Here is a 15486-nt window from a genome sequence, read left to right as displayed (position 1 = left end):
GGTACAAGTTACCTTTTAGTTCATTTCATATAAATATAAGAATTTTCTAGCCACCTCAGCTGTCCATCAATGAATAAGACCAGAGGCCTGCAAACTATGGCCTGTGGGCCAAATGTGGCCCACAGCCTGTTTTGTAAATAAAATTTTATTGCCACAGAGCCACCCCCATTTGTGTACGTGTTATCTGCAGTGCCTTTGCTCTTCACAGGGTGGCCGAGTTGAGTGACTGCAGCACAGACTGTGTGGCCTCCAAAGCCAAAAAGATTTGCTATTTGGCCCTTGACAGAAAAGGTTTGCAGCCCCCTGAAATGAGACCTTCTGGTGAGGCAGTGAGCTCACTCTGTAACCGTGAGCCTGAAAGGAGACCCCTGCTTTGACCGTGGCTGGTAGACTAGCCCAGGGTTACCGAACCTCTGTGTGCTACAGAAGCATTGGGTGCTTCTGAAACCACGTACCCTCAGGCCCCGCCCGGCCCCTGGATCAGAATCTCCGGATCAGGGGGTGGAGCGGGGGGTCCGGGAAACAGGGCTCAGCTCTCCGACACCCCCAATGACGACATTTTCCATCACTCTCTGCTCTTTCCCAAGCATCGTCCCACTCATTGGCCTGTTTAGTTCTCACGGCACTGCGAGTGTGAGAGGATGATCCTGATTCCCATTTCACAGATGAGCAGGTGAGGGCCCTGCGGGTAAGTGGCAGAGCCAGGACTCAGACGAAGTGCGGAACCTCTTGCACTGGCCCTGACCACTCTCCGTGGCCTCTCAGATCCGCGATCCTATGAAGTCCCCAGTGAAACAGGAAAGTCAGCCCCAAAGACCAAACCCGCTTCTCTAGCCTGTAACCCAGCTGCTGTACATGCTTGGGCTTGGTGCGCCCCGGGAAAGCGGGATGCCCGCCACGTGTGCGCACCTTGCAGTGAACGGTCCCAAGTGCTGGGCACCAGGCTCGGACCAGCCTAAGACTCCTGTGGCTAAGACTATGGCTGAGAGCAAGGCAGCACAGCCCCTGCCCCCATGGAAGGTGCTGAAAGAGTTAGAGGGGAGGGGCGGGGCGCCTGACCCAGATAATTCTATGAAGATCTACTCGCCGCTGTGACTTGCTAATCGCACTCCCACCTGGTCCCCCGTCCCTGTACATCTGCTCAGCTTCTCCTCACTTTGTTCTGCCCCCAGCTCAGATGCCGTCTTTGGAATGGACCCTCCCAGGCCAAACACCTCCCTTGCCCTACTCGGTTCTTCTTCATGTTACTTCTTATCCCAACATATATATTCATGACTGTTTTCTATAGTCTCTCCCTTACCCCCAAGAATGTAAACTCCCAGAGAGCACGGCGTGGTGCCACCGGTGGTGGTGCTGGTTCTCAAGTTTGCTTCCTCCTCCCTGCCTTCCTTCCTCCCTGCCCCCTTTCCACTGCCTAAAGCTCAGATGAACGATAGGGTTATGCCAGGCTGTTGTGAATGTGGATGTTGGGGGGTTTGCCCTAAAAGAAGGACTTACAGGGATTAGACATTCTCGGCAATATCTGGAGAGGCGTGGGTTGGTGTTACATGCAGACCTCGCACCTAAGGCCACGCCTGGAGCCCTGGGACGCTGCATCGCACGTCTCTTGTGGCGCCGCCCAGTCCCCTCCACCCCGTCTCCCTCTTTCTGTGCAGCTCTGGCCAGCTTTGTGCAGGGCCACCAGCAGGGCCACCTGGGTCAGTGGGATCAGGGGCTGGCGGATGCCCAGGGACAGGCCTGAGATGTGCTTCCTAAGGCTCATCTACAGGGCTGGTGACAGAGCACCAGCTGCCCAGGGTGCCTGCCCCATAGACCCTCTCCCTGGCCTTCCCACCTTCTCAGTTTCCCTCCCTGGTTCCTCACTCATGCCCGCTCCTGGGCACACATCCCAGGTCAGCTGCTGCAGGCTCTGCTCTCAGGAGAACCCGGGCTGGGCCCAATTCCAAATCGCCTATGGTGTCCCCTTGACACCTCACCTCTAGGTCCCTCAGGGACCTCTCCTATCCCATCTTGGACCTTGAAATCTGTCCCCCAGGCACTTTGGTGGTGCCCATTCTGCTCTCAATGGGATGACTATCAGAATCTCCGCTGGGTCCTCCTAAAGTCCAGCTCAGTGCCCTGCTCAAAACAGAATCCCAGTAACCATCGGTTACATGTGATAGTGTGGTCACAAATGCATCCACACAGAGGAATAGGGAATGAAGCCTGTGAGTAAGGAGACTGCCAGAGGCCACGAATCGCCTTCCTCAGAGAACGCTGAGTTAATCACCATTCAGAGTACCTGGTATGACTCAGAGGCCCAGGAACTCTTCCCATGGTCCTCCTTGAGGGTCAGCATCCTTCTCCTGGGGGAATCAGGGTGAAGGATTGTCAAACACTCAGGCAGGTCACAGAGAGGCTGAATGCCTCGCTATAGGTTTTTCTCTGATTCCAACCTGTCTTCAAGGGGGTATAAGCCTGAGGAAGTATCACCGAGGTGTTATTTTGAAACCCATGCCGAGAGAGTATAAGGCTCTCTCTTACTGATTCAGAACTGGTAAAGGGAAGTGTAGGCCTAGCAGATTTTGCCCCAGTGGGCATCCCTATGGGGGCATCCCTGTTAGGGCACCAGCAAAAGGAACAGACTCCGTAATTGTAAGCTGCTCTTCCCGCCACTTCTCCAAAGCTTGCCAGCATGGGTATCTCCAGCCTTTGTCCGAACTCCATCTGTGCCCGTGAATGGGTAACTCTCTCACCCTGTTATAGGCGTCTCCCTCTTGGGGCAATAGCTTTCTATTAAGAGGTTTGAATATAATTCAGCAAAGTGCACAACTCTTTAGAACAGGATTTCATTTCTAAGCTGCATTTGAAGTGATCTCACGCCCGTTAGGAAGCCCACACCTGCCAGATCTCCTCAGGTGTGTTCCCTCTTTTTCTTTTTTTCTAACACTCAGCTTTAATAGCCTTTTTATTTTTTCTTTTCCATTCCAGTTTACAAGGTATATTGAATATAGTTCCCTGTGCTACACAGTAGGCCCTTGTTGTTTATCCAGGTGTGTTCCATCTTGATCACCTGGAGGGCTCCCCTCCCCCTGCCCCCCTCAGCACCTGTCTGAGAGGCCTCCACAGGCCAAGGGTGACAAAAAAACTGTAGCATCCTCGCTGACAGGAGGTGAAGCCTGCTGGACCAGTCTGGCCAGTGTCTACGTCCAGCACGCACTGCCCACAGTGCCAACTTCCTGCGCCCGGGCACCAGGTGTGGGGCAAGGCTACCTCAAGGTGCAACTTCGCTCTCTCCCCTTTCTCATGTCCCCAGGTTCTCAGTCTTGGGGCTCTTCACCCTTGGCTGCATTGCCCGGCCTGTGTTCCCGGCCAGCCCATCATCCGAGGGGATGGACCTCGGATTCCATCTCTCCTCCCTGGAGCTGATCACAAAGGGCGCCTCCTCGGGTTTCCTGCATGCTTTCTCCTCCCCATCTTCGGTTTCCTTGTTCCTGCCTTCTGCCTTTGCTAAGGTTTCTCTGTGCTTCTCATCCTACAGTTAACATTCAAATTGGTTGACAGCCCTATTTTTTTTCACTAGACAGACATTTATTTCTCCCTGTTGCCCGTTCTTCCCTTAGGTTAGTATAACACAGGACACTGAGGGAAAATAACTCTCTCCAAAAATGGGCTGAAGAAAGAAGAGGGACTGGTTTTCAACTGGATCATTCAGAGTTTGTCATTCAGCATCACACACAAACTCATTGATCAAAATTTTGAGTACACTAACGATGACCAAAAAAGGGAAAGAAAAAAAAACAAAGAAAACTATTCATTTTATCTTAGGTAGCTGAATTCATAGAAACATTTCCTTTTACAATGTGAAATAAGAAGCAACTCCCACAATTTAAGTAATTTCTATCCCAATCTGAATTTAGACACAGATTATAATACTATGCGATATTAGCCTAAGTTAACGTGGCAATGAGAGTTCTAAAGTGCTTACTGACCATAACACCGGATTCACTGTTTCATAAACAAGAAAACAGCCTTGTTTTGGAGAAATGAAATGAACCAGGAATATAGGGCCAGACCCATCCAGTGCCCTTTTCAAAAAGAAGAAAACAGAAAGTCTGAGGGTTTGGTTTGGGGAAGGGGGAGGTTTACATGAAGAATCCACCCTGCCAGCCAATAGCAAAGGCTAAAATAATTTTCAAAGGTACAAACTGAGTCCTCTGAAGAAAGGAGTGGCAGCTCTTTCGGTGTCTTAGCTAGAAAATGACTAATTCCGAGTCAAGCGCAGGTCCCGCTGGGTGGAGCCTCCTGTTGCCCAGTGTCCAGACTTTCCTGCACCAGCCAACCTCGTCCCCGCTGAAGTTGATGTTCTCACCTCCCCCCACCAACTCCCCCAGAATTTCAGTGAAACTCGGCTGCCTCTTGCTCAGGCGTTCACTCCGTGGACACTTTCTGATGAACAGGCGCAGTTCTAAGCAGGAGGAACTCAAGGGTAAGTGAAACACGGTCCCTGAATTGTGCACCCTTGGTGGGAAGGTAGAACGGTGCAGACACCGTGGAAAACAATATGGCGCATCCTTAAATAATTCAACGTGGGATTATCATGTGACCCAGCAATTCCACTTCTGGGTATATACCCAAAAGGACAGAAAGCGAGGTCTCAAAGAGATATTTGTACACCTATGTTCATCGCAGCCTTATTCACAACAGCCAAGTGGAAGCAACCCAAGTGTCCATTAATGGATGAACAGATAAGCAAAATGTGGTCTATCTATATGATGGAATAATCCTCAGCCACACAAAAAAATGTTCTGACGCGTGCTGCATCATGGATGAATCTCGAAGACATTATGCTAAGTGAAATAAGCCAAATACAAAAGGACAACTCTATGACTCCACTTATAGGCAGTACCTGGAGTAGTCAAATTCCATAGAGATGGAAAGTAGAATGATGGTTGTCAGGGGCTGGGGGAGAGGGGAATGGGGAGCTATTATTGAATGGTTATGGAGTTTCAGTTTTGCAAGATGAAAGAGTTCTAGAGATGGATGGTGGTGATGGTTGCATAACAATGTCAGTGTACTTAATGTCACCGAAGTGTACACATAAAATGGTTAAGACGGTAACTTTTATGTTATGTATATCTCACCACAGTTAAAAATAATTTAAGAAAGAAACCAAGCATGGTGCCTGCTCTCAAGGCTCCTGAAGTCTGGTGGCCCTGGGACAATGGCCTCCAAACCTGGTCTGGGCACTTGCACAGACATGCTGGTGTCCACAGGGGTGGGGAAAGATTACATCTTTTATTTATACATACTTTGATCTCATCTTTTTTCAATATCTGTATAGAACATGTTAATACAATAGCTCGTGGTCATACTTTAGAGGCAAAAATTGGTCCTATGTTAGGAGTGCCCTAAAAGTTCTTCACTGGTGGGGATGAATGATGGAAAGTCATCTGGAGCCCCCATCCTGGAGGACACTTTACAGAACTGGAATTGTTTCCTCCTCGGTGTGGGGTAGAGGTGGCGGCAGGTTGGGAAGAATCATAAGTCAAGTTGCGTTGGCGATGACAAGTGGCAGTGGGGATGTGGCCCTTGTCCACCAGGCCACCAAACTTGTATTAGGAAGGGCAATTGAAGGTCCAGAAACAATGACCCTGTTCCCCTCCCCTTTCTCCAGTGGGGTCAAGGGGAGTTCAGGTGTTACTCTCTTTGGGGACCTTTTCCTGCTGCTCTGGGGACTGCTTGTCACTGTTCAAAACTGTGAATGGCTGAGCCTTGCAAAACCATTGCTGCGTCACCTCCACCTCTGATCTTGGGGCCAAACTCACCCACTTGCCCCAAAATGAGAGGGTTGGGGGGCTCTCCCTACCAGAATAAGAGCCTGCCATTAGCTGTCCCACTGTGGTTGGTCTTCTCACAGCCCCACTCTCAGGGAACTTGTGACAGACTTCTCCGGGACTGGGAGGATGGCACCGTCCAGGGTTGCCTTCTCCCCGCTGGTCCTCAGAAGTGTCCTACGGCAGCCCCGCCACTGAGCACCCTCTGTCTTGGGTAAATTCCAGTTCCGCTCTGGAGGGAGGAGGATTTGCTGAGGTTTCCAAGGAAGATGCTCATCCCCGGTCTGGGCAGGCCGGGAGACACTGGCTCCTTGTGTATTGGAGGAGGAGGGGGCCGTGAAGTCTGGAACTTCGACAGCCATCTCTCCCCTGAGGACAAAGCCTGACAGCAGGGAAGCCAGAGTGGATGCCCAGAAAGCAATCAGGCCCCTGATGACATGGAGTAGCCAAATCAAAGCATCCCTGAAGTCCACCCTGCTCTAGACTGACCAGCGGCACATGCAAATTAATCCCAAACACTGTTTAAACTCGGTTTGAGCTCATGACCCAATGCATCCTAATTATACACTGGCTCTGTGATTTGGTCCTATTTCATTTTATTTAATCATTTTTTTAAATGAAGTATAGTTAATTCACAATGTTGTGTCAGTTTCAGGTGAAGCGCAAAGTGATTCAGCTATACATATCCATACATTCTTTTTCAGATTCTTTTCCATTATAGTTTATTACAAGATATTGAGTAGAGTTCCCTGTGCTATACGGTAGGTCCTTGTTGTTTACCTATTTTATATATAGTAGTGTGCATCTGTTCATTCCCAAATTCCTAATTTATCTCTCCCCACACACATTCACTGTGTTAAATTAGAAAACTGGTAACCATAATTTTTTTTTTTACGTCTGTGAGCCTATTACTGTTTTGTAAATAAGTTCGTTTGTATCTCTTTTAAGATTACACATATAAGCAATATCATATGATATTTATCTTTCTCTGTCTGACTTACTTAGTATGATAATCTCTAGGTCCATCCATGTTGCTGTAAATTGGCATTATTTCATTCTTTTTTATGGCTGAGTAATATTCCATCGTGTGTGTGTATGTATGTATGTGTGAATGTGCATATATACATATATCACATCATCTTTATCCATTCATCTGTTGATGTGGTCCTATCTCATTTTTATTGCTGCCTTTGATAGACCAAGAGACTCTCCTTGGACGTCACTCAACCTGGAGCTACTTCTGGTGGGACATGCATGACGGCTTCTGTGCTCCATTCACTCTCAGGAGCCAGTGAGTTCCACCCTTCATCCTGAGGTCTCTGTTCATCCTTTTGACTTCAACACCACTTCTCTCCACACATGGACCCAAGCCCACCCACAAAAGACAAATCACAGGAGGGAGAGACGATACCCTGTGTATTTACTTGGAGCAAAGGGGAGGGCCAAGCGCCATGATTTCGAGCATCTCTGTTACTCTCACTCAATTCCCCATAGTTGCCTCATTTTCTTCATATCTTACCTGTCTATTAGGGGAAAGAGGGACATGTTTATGTTTTCTTATATCTCAGCCAATTGTGTTCACAGGATGCTTCCTGCACTGTGATTTTTAATCTGATTAATAGGCTTAAGTCCCATTTTTATTTTATCTTGTCTTGTCCTGCTTTTGTTCTAGCAATCATGTCACAATGTAGAAAGTAATCAAAGTAGCATAACAGTAGCTTATTCTTCCCCGATTCATGTATCCCGGTCGCATTTATCTTGCCGTTGCTCTTTCACCTTATTTCTTTCGAGGATTACGTGAACATACACGTGTGTTAAATTAGAAAAATATACAACCTTGTAAGAGGGAGCTATCATTTGCATAAAATACTGCCACCTGACAGCCTTGTAAGCCACTGTAGACATGACAGGGCTTAAACGTGAAGTTCAAGGCTACCTCACCATACACAGCAGATGTCTTCCAGGAAAACCCAGTGTCTGTCAAGAATAATGTAGTTGGGTCATTCTTGAAATACACAAAAGGATCCAGATTTTTTTTTTTTTTTAGTGAACTGGTGGTGAGTCATTTTCTACAGTTAACAATGCTTATTAAACTATTAATTATTTGCAAACATTGCTCCAAGTTTAAGTCGTTGCAATGTTTTCTTAAGCAGGCTGTACTGAGAGCTTCTCTCTCCATCAAAGAGCTCCTTAAATCACATGACCCCATTGACTGCAGATGATTGGCTAAGAGGTGGAAGCTCGATTCAAGCTTAGCCAATCAAATTTCCTCAGAGAAGCTTTGTCATCGGGGGCAAAGAGAATGAGCCAACTAGGTGAGGACTGCCGTTTAAGGCTGACCATGCCAGGACCATGTGCAAGGGGATGACCAGAGAAGCTGGGCTGCAGAGAGCAGAAAAAAGCAGACTGGCAGCAAAGATGAAAGGGGAGAGAGAGCTGCCAGGGCACCCTGGTCTGGCTGGCCGGTCCTCACTGTATTTAGGATCCAAGGAATACACTTTTATTCTGACCACAAATCCCACATTACTTGCGCCTACACGAGCAGACCTTTGTACCTTGCAGTCGAGCAGTCACACCGACTAGGATTCATTTGGCTCTGCAGGATGAGCACAGGGAGCCTCTCATCCACCCCCCTTTCTTGACACCAGAGGCTTCTCCCAGGCCATCAGCTTCCCTGGCCCTGCCTTCCTTTCTTCTTCCTTTCTAATTCACCCGCTGCTCACTCATGAATGGCTTCTGGAGAGGGCTGCAGGGAAACACTGTCAATGATCTTCTAAGACGCCCAAGTCCTCATGATGGGAATTTCCAAGTTTTTACACACTCATGCCTTGGTTATAACTAATGGAATTTTCAAGTTGAAAGGAACTTTATATTAAAAGACCACGTGGCCCAAATTTTGTGCAAATTTGCAAAACAATCCTGATTTCAAAGATTCTGTTCAATTTTCAAACCAATTGATCATTTTTGTTTCAGAAGATGTTCTTCCTGCTTGTACTGGGGATCAGAGAGTAAGAATGGACCCAGTAGCTAATCTCAAGGAGCTCTTGAGAAGGTCAAACATATACAGTAGAAGTCTTGTGGAAGGTCAAATATATACAGTGTGTTAGGATTCTGGGTGTTGACAGAAACCCACCTGTACCATTGGGTACAGGAACCCAATTGGGAGAGGGAGAGAGAGGAACCCATTGGCTCAAGGAATCCATGGATGGATCAAAGAATCACAGCGCCGGAAGGGGCAAGGACTTACTGGGAATCAGGAACAACTGGATTCTCCATCTGGACTCTCCCTCTGCCTACACCACGGAGGCTTAGTTTACTTAGTAATGGGTGGGAGGAGATTGTCTCCCATACAAGATTAGAATAAATATTAAAGTTTAAATACCTCAGAGAAGTGCCTAGGATGATGCACCTTGTAGGAGCTCGATAAATTTCCCTATTTCCCCTTATAGCTGTCTCACGGTAATGAAGCCCAAGAACATACAATCTGTTACCCGACATGCTTTGTGTGGGGTGTAATGGAAAATGGGCAATGGGAGGAAAGGGAGGAAAAGAAGAGATAAAGGAACTTTTGAGTCACTGGAGAGAATCTTCCAGGCATTTTTGAGTCCAACAGAGATATTCTCTCCTCACAAAAATCAGAGAGGTGTATTCAACCTCTCTGCCTGCCAGGATAGTTGCAGAAATTGTCTCGAAGAAAGCCTTATCACAAAAGAAACCACACCTCCTAAATAATGCACAGATAAGTAAAATATTAAAATGGAACATCTAGAGCTAGAAAAATAGAAATGTATTTATAGTGTTTATGGAACTGAGTCAGCAAATCGCTCTAGATTCAAGAATGAATTTGGACTCAGAGAGACTGAAAACACCCTGAAATTAGGATATAAGTATTGACTTAAAAATAAGTGAGGGGCAGTGAAGATGGCGTCGGGCAGTGGGACAAAAAACTTGGACTTTTGCTGAAAGTGGGACAAAGATGAATATGAGAAGCTCGCCGAGAAGAGGCTCACGGAAGAGAGAGAAAAGAAGGATGGAAAACCAGTGCGGCCAGTCAAGCGAGAGCTTCTCCGGCATAGGGACTACAAGGTGGACCTGGAATCCAAGCTCGGGAAGACAACAGTCATTACCAAGACCACCCCACGGTCATTACCAAGACCACCCCACGGTCTGAGATGGGACGATACTACTGCAATGTCTGTGACGGTGTGGTGAAAGACTCCATCAACTTCCTGGATCACATTAATGGAAAGAAACATCAGTGAAACCTGGGCATGTCTATGCGTGTGGGACATTCCACTTTGGATCAGGTGAAGAAACGTTTTGAAGTCAACAAGAAGAAAATGGAAAAGAAGAAGAAAGATTATGATTTTGAGGAAAGGATGAAGGAACTCAGAGAAGAGGAGGAAAAGGCCAAAGCCTACAAGAAAGAGAAACAGAAGGAGAAGAAAAGGAGGGTGGAGGAGGACTTGACATTAGGAGGAGGATGAGATGGCAGCTGTGATGAGCTTCTCTGGCTTTGGTTCCACCAAGAAGAGTTACTGAGGCTTTCTACGCTTGGCTTTTTGCCAGGCCTAACTTTGTGTGTGTGGGTGCCATTTTGGGGGAGGTACTGGGGAAAGTCCTTAAGAGTGGCAATGGAGGGGGCTGGAGGGTGGGTGCTTGTGGTTTCCCTCTGCCTTGGGAGAGAGCACAGGATGCAAAGGAACGTGCTGTGGCATGTTCCTTCAGCCTCAGTATTTCACTGGAGACAGAGGACCTCTGATCATCTGAGTTCCCAATGAAGAAAAACCTCCGCTTCTGAGGCTGCTTTCCCGAAACTCCCCCTGCATCTTTTCCTTTTCATCTGTCCATCTCATCTGAGCATCGTACATTTATCCTGTGTTCTGCCTATGTTTTAATTTTTACTCTTGCTTAGCCTACAGCAGAAGGGTTCTCTGGGTTCCCAGTTTCCAGCTGATAGCATATCCTTGACTGGCCCCTGCTTTCTCCATTCTCCCCCAACCCCACCCCGTGGTTCTCTGGCCACCTGTGCACACATGTGTACTTCTGCCTGGGTCATTGGTATCTGTGGGTGTGTGTGCATGAAACTGTCACATAGAGGGAGCCTGAACTAGAGCCTCAAGAGCATTGCTGCCTTGGGGCCTGGTGTTCTCAGCTTCCTCAGAGCATGTAACAGGAAATTAATTAGGATGAGTGTTTGGTGTGATTTTTGTCTGGTGAGTTTTTTAACCTTTGTTCTTCATATGTAAACCGTTCAGCTTTTCCTATTTGTTTCATTTTATTGAGGATTACTCTGTTTTTGTCTTCCTTGTAAGCAGGCTCTTGGAAGAACCTGTTTGATGCAAAAATGAAAAAGGAGAAAACCTCATATGGGAGCCCTTGGGTCTCAGAGGCTGTTCAACATGTATAATAAATGGCATTGACTGGGCCTATTTCAAAAAAAAAATAAGCGAGGACTTCCCTGGTGGCTCAGTGGTTAAGAATCCGCCTGCCAATGCAGGGGACACAGGTTTGAGCCCTGGTCCGGGAGGATCCCACATGCCACAGAGCAACTAAGCCCGTGCGCCACAACTACTGAGCCCACGCACCACAACTACTAAAACCCGTGCTCCTGGAGCCCGTGCTCCGCAACAAGAGAAGCCACCGCAATGAGAAGCCGCACACCACAACAAAGAGTAGCCCCCTCTATCCGCAACTAGAGAAAGCCCGGGCATAGCAAGGAAGACCCTATGCAGCCAAAAATAAACAAATAAATTTATTTAAAAATAACATTAAATAAAAATAAGTGAGCATTCTTAGAGCAACTGCCATGGGCTGATACTGGTTAGTAGATTAGACGCAGACAAACTCAAGGAGACTAAAAGACGCAGGACAAAACTGCTCTCACCATCCTTAGCTGAGGTTTCACCAAAACCCTGATGAGGAGAGATCCGAAGGAAATAATCAGAAGTGAGGAAAAAGATATTTTGTAAATGGCAAAGGTGCTGATTATAATATAAAAAAGAAACAACTGAAATTTCCAGGTAAGAAAGCAAATTATTTCAATACAAATTATATAACATAAAATTGTACACACACAGAAAGCGATACAAAGGGAATGTGATAAAATATTACCAGTGGTCTGCTTTGCGTGGTGCTACTATATAGGCAATTTGTTCTTGCTGCATTTCTTTTCAGCAATGAATCTGCAGTACTCTTCATTAAAAACAATTTTAGGGAAATGTTTAAAAATGATTTCTCTTACTGCTGAAGAGTGGTACCTGGGAGATCAAACAGATATTTGATGAGAAGTACCTGGAGCGTGAATTAGGTGCATAACTGACACTTACTGGGTATTGGGATTCCAGGTGCCAAGCAGAGGGCTTAATGGAGAGAAGGTGCTCATCTAATCCTCACAAACCACCCCCCCCCAAGGGGGGGTTGTGAAGGGTGAGGTGAAGCATGAAAAGTGTGACTCCCTGGGGCAAAGACACAACGTGGAGGTGGGCTGGGGTCTGACTCAGAGCCCACCCTCTAGACCTCTAGGGGAGCAAGTCACCCCATCAAAGCTCATCCTGCTCAGTAAGACGTTCCATTAAAACTAACACAAGAGTTGCTCATTTAGTTCTCATAAGGGTCCTGGGGCAGGTGCAGAAACCAAGTCTCAAAGAAGTCAAGCAACCAGACCACAGGCGCACAGCTGGAAAGGGGCAGAGCACAGATGCGGTCCTGCCTTCCCGATTCCCATCCCATGGCTGAGATTCCAACCCTGCTCGGCCCACCTCGGTCCAGGGGTTTTCCCCGGAGATGCAGTAGCACATTCAGCAGGGGGTTATCAGGTACTTCCCAGGGGCTAATCACCAGGACCCCAAGGACGACATCCCTGCCTGAAGGAACACAGATCCCCTGGGATGTGGGCGTGCGCACAATCACAGCACGTGACATGACTGTTACGGTGATAGGTATGAGATTAAAAATCTTCCATGGAAGACCCAGGAGGGTGCCCTAGTGGCCCAGGAAATACGGAAAGAAGCCAGTTAGTGTCTGCTGCAGGTCTGCACACGGTAATCGATTCTCCTGTTGAATTTGAGGCCTGTGGCCCGCGAGTCAGACTGGGGCACTCCTGAGAGATCCAGCTTAACACAGAATCCAGAGGTGCATCCTACCTTGATTTACCTCCCATCCTCCCCTGAAGTGGGGTTAGCACCCTGTTGATCTGAACGTCTTTCATCAGCAAATGCACGACAGGCTACATATCATGTACGATGCTAAGTGGAGGCACCAGCTCAGGAGCCAAACTTCCTGGGGACATTCACACTCCGGATCCTGAGCCTGTATCCCAGAAGGGCCAACTGCGGCCATCACTCCACCTACTGAGTCAGATTTAGTGACAGCCCACAGTGAGCTGACTCGGACGGTAGAGGGGAAAGAACAGTGAGAAAGGGAGCCGAACCCCTGATTCCAAATTCTGTCACTAATTGGATTCTCTCCCCTCCCTGTATCTTTCACCCTCTTTTCCACAATCAGTGCTCTTGAACACTAGACTCGCCGAGTTTTGTAACTGGAATTAGCTTTGGTGCTGGCTGCCTTCTAGGTTGAACACAAGAAAAAACAAAGCGTAAAGGAGTTAAGAACTCTCTTGACATCACACAGCCAGCTCGAGGTGTCCTTCCCATTTATTCTAAATGGAAGCTGTTTGGGGATAATCTTTTTTTTTAATTCTTGGTTTTTTCGGCACGTACTTTAAATTTATTTATTTATTTATGGCTGTGTTGGGTCATTGTTTCTGAGCGAGGGTTTTCTCTAGTTGCGGCGAGCAGGGGCCACTCTTCAATGCGGTGCACGGGCCTCTCACTATCGCGGCCTCTCTTGTTGGGAGCACAGGCTCCAGATGCGCAGGCTCAGTAGTTGTGGCTCACGGGCCTAGTTGCTCCGCGGCATGTGGGATCTTCCCAGACCAGGGCTCGAACCCGTGTCCCCTGCATTGGCAGGCGGATTCTCAACCACTGCGCCACCAGGGAAGCCCGGGGGTAATCTTAAATAGGAGCTAAAGACTCCGCCCTGAAGACTATTCCCAGGAGAAGAAGCAGAAACTGGTGAAAATGGGTTAAACCAGCAGCTTTAGGAAGCCTGGTCTCTGGGGGACCCAGAGGTCAAAGTGGTACCCTGCTCCCCCTTCTCTCCCCTCTGCACCCTTTGTGGGGTGGGTCCCTTCCCCCTGCACATCTTGAATGGAGTTTTCTGTCCACACGGAGTAAAACCAAATAAGGAAACTCAGATGTCTGGCTCGATGGGATGAGCGCAGAGTGTGTGAGTTGCAAAGCCAGACCCACCAGCCAGAGGTCAGGGCCCTGCAGCTCGTCCCAACACTACCATCTGTTCTGTGGACTGAACAACTGGAGCTTCAGTGTCTTTTTTAGTAAAACAGAGGCAATGTTTGCCTTACTCACCTTAGATAGTAGCCCATTAAAAATAATTATTAAAAAATAATGGGACAAAACAAAATAATAATGAGACTTCCCTGGTGGCACAGTGGTTAAGAATCCACCTGCCAACACAGGGGACACGGGTTTGATCCCTGGTCTGGGAAAATCCCACATGCTGCGGAGCAACTAAGCCCGTGCGCCACAACTACTGAGCCTGCGCTCTAGAGCCCGCGAGCCACAACTACTGAAGTCTGCGTGCCTAGAGCCCACGCTCTGCAACAAGAGAAGCCACTGCAATGAGAAGCCAGCGCACCACGAAAAAGAGTAGCCCCCGCTCACTGCAACTAAAGAAAGCCCACGTGCAGCCAAAAATAAAATTAATTAATTAATTAAAAAATAATAATGATTCTGACACTTGTTACAATGGTAGGGAGATTTATTCAAGACTATTGCAATAGGAGAGAGACCAAGCTCAAGGGCAAGTTGGTGATTTATAGCCAAGGAACAGAGTGAGAGGCTCAACGGATGGAAAATTCCTAACAGGAGACATCAAGAGTCAGGGGGATTCTTGGGACTTTCTTGATGGTCCAGTGGTTAAGATTCCATGCTTTCACTTCAGGCGACATGGGTTCGATCCCTGGTCGGGGAACTAAGATCCTGCATGCTGTGTGGCCAAAAAAAACCCAAAACAAAACAAAAAAGAGTCAGAGGGATTCTTGCTAAAGGCAAGCTGAGGTGATCAGATATCAAAAATGGGAGATGAGAAGTTTGATCAGATATCAAAAGTAGGGGGTTCTTGCTACGATGGGCTGGGCAGACCAAAGATAGGACAAGGGCCAAAGTCAAGACCTAGAGGAAAAGATGTCTCAGAGGAGGATAAAATTGGGTCCAGGACAAAGTGTCTGTCAAGCCACAGAATCAAAAAAGATACTCTGTAACCTGCATGTTCGAAAACTGTAACAAACAATTTACATAACTTTTTTTTGTTGTTTCTATCCCTTATAGACATTGGCTATGAAAATTATTTAGAAATAATTTGTGTTTAATAGCTGGTAAAAAAAAAAAAAAACACACAGTTGGCATTTCAAGTCTAATCCAACCAAATACACAATCTTCAGGCTCTGGAAGCTCTGAGAAACAAAGAGTTCAGGAGCCAATGACGTTATGACCATCTGGCTAATCTTTTTTCACTACCATCATAGCTAATGGCCAAGCGGTCCATGGACCTCTGGGGGCTGGACCTATTAGGCATCTGAGTGATGGGC

At 47.4% G+C, this 15486-nt stretch overlaps 1 protein-coding gene and 1 pseudogene across 2 annotated transcripts in view; one reads left to right on the top strand and one right to left on the bottom strand.

Annotated features, from left to right (window-relative positions):
* The window catches only part of LOC309642141 ((E2-independent) E3 ubiquitin-conjugating enzyme FATS), a 383737-nt gene that overhangs the window by 243964 nt on the left and 124287 nt on the right, over positions 1 to 15486 (bottom strand). The window lies entirely within an intron of this gene.
* On the top strand, positions 8993 to 11265 carry LOC309642155 (zinc finger matrin-type protein 2 pseudogene; annotated as a pseudogene). The gene has a single exon. The product of its transcript is annotated as a zinc finger matrin-type protein 2 pseudogene (transcript).

The sequence above is a fragment of the Balaenoptera physalus genome (assembly GCF_965194825.1).
Source record: "Balaenoptera physalus genome assembly, chromosome: 14".
NCBI lineage: Eukaryota > Metazoa > Chordata > Mammalia > Artiodactyla > Balaenopteridae > Balaenoptera > Balaenoptera physalus.
This window is presented reverse-complemented; position numbering and strand designations above follow the sequence as displayed.